Here is a 4031-nt window from a genome sequence, read left to right as displayed (position 1 = left end):
CTCGGAAGCAGCCACTTCTTGGATCAGTTCATTCCTTGCCAACAGAACCATGAGGGTCTTCTCTCCACTAGCAGCGGCTGACCCCTCCCACGTCCCCTGTGGAGTCCCACAAGGATCCTGTGTATCTCCCACCCTTTACAATGTGTTTACTAAACCACTCTTTGATATCCTTGATTATCTGGGTGTCTCCTACACTAATTATGCGGATGACACCCAGATACTCATCCCTATCACTGGTGATTTTGTAACCGATTCAAAATCTCTTAATACGGTCTACTCCGTCATCCAGGCCTGGATGGCCAATCATGGGCTCTGCCTTAACGACGAAAAAACAGAGTTAATCATCCTGGGCTCCCAAACTAAACTCGCGAAACTTGACGCCAACTACAATTCCTTCACTATTGACGGGATTGACATCAAAGTGGCCAATGTCACCAAATCTCTAGGAATCTACCTTGATTCTACCCTGTCCCTCACACGACAAACCAATGCAGTTGTCTCTGCATCGTCCTACACCTGCAAATTGATTACAGCCTGCAGGCCATTCCTGACTCCAGACAATTGTCTGACCCTCGCGAGAACCCTCATCTTATCCAAAATAGACTATTGCAATGCCCTATACCTTGGGACGAGCCAAAGAAATCTGGACAAACTACAGGTCACACAAAACAACGCCATTAGGGCAGCATTCAACATACGTAGACGGAATCATATAGCCACTATCAGACGCAACATCCAGTGGTCACCTATCTTGCACCGCATATCACTCAAATCACTTGTGCTCACACACAAGGCACAGAACAATGCAGCTCCAGCCTACTTAATATCACGTTTCTCGCATCACACAGCCACCAGACCCTTGAGAGCTGCCCAGGCGCACACTTTGGACATCCCCAGCTTCAAATTACGCTCGGCAGGAGGGTCAAGTTTTCCGGTCCTTGCTGCCAAGCTCTGGAACTCACTCCCCAATGCACTAAGGAACATTCCGCTTTGCCACGTATTCAAAACCAAAGCTAAACTTTGGTTACGGGAACAAGACATCCTGTAAATTTGTAACTGCTCACAGCGCGTACCCTTCTACTGTAACCTTGGGTACTGCTACTTTGTTGTTATTATCTATGTCATTTTCACCCGTTATGTTATACTGTATCATTGTCATTTTCACCGTTCATGTTATACTGTATCACTACCTATGTAACTGTTAACCTCTTCTCCTGGAACCTGTAACTTCTCCTCTGCAACTTGTAACTGCCTACTAAACATGCGCCCGCAAGCCACCGGGCAAGGTGCGCAATACAAATAAATAAATAAATACAAATACAGTGAGGTTTCCATTGCAAGAATTCATACATTTCGTATCACATGTAGATCTTGGAACATGGAAAAAAAATCTTTTGTCAAATGCAAAAATTCTGCCAAAAGGTAACTGCTTCTCTCCTGCAGTTTGTTGATTTTGTGCTAAGAGCATAATTAAACCCAATTGTTCATTGTTTTTATATGAAATGAAGATATATCCTATTGTTTCTTACAGTGCATTGGGTTGAAAAACATTTTAACAGGATCTATTGACGAGGGTATATGGTCATGAAACAGGGACTTCTTGTACTGCACTCCTACGCTCTACCACTGAGTTAAACCCTTCAATGCTGAAAACTGCCCTTTTTTTAAAAAGGTGATAGAGTGGGTGACTGTATGGAACTTGTAGAACTAATGACATCAGTGCACTTCTGGTAAGCTGTACAAATTAATACATTTCATTAAGGGCATATTATTGGTTTCCACCACAGTTTTATAACATTCATATGAGCTTCCAATGGACTATTTCAAACTGATAATATCACCAGTAGAACTTGGGTGAATGTACAACACAGCTTGTATCATACGAAGAAATCCTAAACAGCTTAATGGTGTTTACCCTATGTTTCAGGTGATAATCAGGAGTATTTCAAATGTAGAAATGTGTTGCTCATTACATAAAATGCTAAGATTGTAAATGATTACTTCAATTTATTTAATTAAAAAAATATTTCTACAGGTAAAACAGTTGGACAAGGGGGCACCCAAATTTGAACTAGGGACCTTTTGATCTGCAGTGAAATGCTCTACCCCTGAGCTGTCCCCCCATTTCTGAAATGTTCACCTTTATTTATTCAGTAATATGTACAAAGTGGAAGCAACATGCAATCACCATCAAAGCAATGCATGTTCAGCCACCAAACCCTCCTTATAAGTATAAGGGGTGTGAAGGATGTCCTTTATCTGCCTTGGTAAAATACAGTGAGGTTTCCATTGGAAGAATTCATACATTTCGTATCACATGTAGATCTTCGAACATGGAAAAAAAATCTTTTGTCAAATGCACAAATTCTGCAAAATGTAACTGCTTCTCTACTGCAGTTTGTTGATTTTGTGCTAAGAGCATAGTTAAACCCAATTCTTCATTGTTTTGTATATGAAATGATGATATATCCTATTGTTTCTTACAGTGCATTGGGTTGAAAACATTTTAACATGATCTATTGAAGAGGGTATATGGTTATGAAACAGGGACTTCTTGAAAGGCACTCCTACGCTCTACCACTGACATAAACCCTTGAATGCTGAAAATTGCCCTATTTTAAAAAGGTGATAGAGTGGGTGACTGTATGGAACTTGTAGAACTAATAAAATCAGTGCACTTCTGGTCAGCTGTACAAATTAATACATTTCATTAAGGGCATATTATTATTTTCCACCACAGTTTTATAACATTCATATGAGCTTCCAATGGACTATTTCAAACTAATCATATCACCAGTAGAACTTGGGTGAATGTAAAACACAGCACGTATCATATGAAGAAATCCTAAACAGTTTCATGGTGTTTACCCTATGTTTGAGGAGATGATCAGGAGTATTTCAAATGTAGAAATGTGTTGCTCATTACATAAAATGCTAAGATTGTAAATGTTTTCTTCAATTTATGTAATTAAAATAATATTTCTACAGGTAAAACAGTTGAACAAGGGGGCACCCAGATTTCAACTAGGGACCTCTTGATCTGCAGTCAAATGCTCTACCACTGAGCTATACCCCCAGTTCTGAAAAGTGCACCTTTATTAATTCAGTAATATGTACAAAGTGCAAGCAACATGCAATCACCATCAAAGCAAAGCATTTTCAGCCACCAAACCCTCCTTATAAGTATATGGGGTGCGAAGGATGTCCTTTATCTGCCTTGGTAAAATACAGTGAGGTTTCCATTGCAAGAATTCATACATTTCGTATCACATGTAGATCTTGGAACATGGAAAAAAAATCTTTTGTCAAATGCAAAAATTCTGCCAAAAGGTAACTGCTTCTCTACTGCAGTTTGTTGATTTTGTGCTAAGAGCATAATTAAACCCAATTGTTCATTGTTTTTTATATGAAATGAAGATATATCCTATTGTTTCTTACAGTGCATTGGGTTGAAAAACATTTTAACAGGATCTATTGACGAGGGTATATGGTCATGAAACAGGGACTTCTTGTACTGCACTCCTACGCTCTACCACTGAGTTAAACCCTTCAATGCTGAAAACTGCCCTTTTTTAAAAAGGTGATAGAGTGGGTGACTGTATGGAACTTGTAGAACTAATGACATCAGTGCACTTCTGGTCAGCTGTACAAATTAATACATTTCATTAAGGGCATATTATTGGTTTCCACCACAGTTTTATAACATTCATATGAGCTTCCAATGGACTATTTCAAACTGATAATATCACCAGTAGAACTTGGGTGAATGTACAACGCAGCTTGTATCATATGAAGAAATCCTGAACAGTTTCATGGTGTTTACCCTATGTTTCAGGTGATGATCAGGAGTATTTCAAATGTAGAAATGTGTTCCTCATTACATCAAAAGCTAAGATTGTAAATGTTTACTTCAATTTATTTAATTAAAAAAATATTTCTACAGGAAAAACAGTTGGACAAGGGGGCACCCAGATTTGAACTAGGGACCTTTTGATCTGTAGTGAAATGCTCTACCCCTGAGCTATACCCCC

At 39.1% G+C, this 4031-nt stretch overlaps 2 non-coding genes across 2 annotated transcripts; both read right to left on the bottom strand.

The window, feature by feature from the left end:
- Positions 1 to 3004: 3004 nt before the first annotated feature.
- TRNAC-GCA (transfer RNA cysteine (anticodon GCA)) lies at positions 3005 to 3076 on the bottom strand. Its single transcript has one exon. It is a non-coding gene; the product is annotated as a tRNA-Cys (tRNA).
- An 883-nt stretch (positions 3077 to 3959) lies between these two features.
- Positions 3960 to 4031, bottom strand: TRNAC-ACA (transfer RNA cysteine (anticodon ACA)). The gene has a single exon. It is a non-coding gene; the product is annotated as a tRNA-Cys (tRNA).

This window comes from Ambystoma mexicanum, chromosome 4q (assembly GCF_040938575.1).
Source record: "Ambystoma mexicanum isolate Mex_15411 chromosome 4q, UKY_AmexF1_1, whole genome shotgun sequence".
NCBI classification, from domain to species: domain Eukaryota; kingdom Metazoa; phylum Chordata; class Amphibia; order Caudata; family Ambystomatidae; genus Ambystoma; species Ambystoma mexicanum.
Note: the sequence above shows the minus strand (reverse complement) of the source record. Positions and strands in the feature narration are given on the sequence as shown.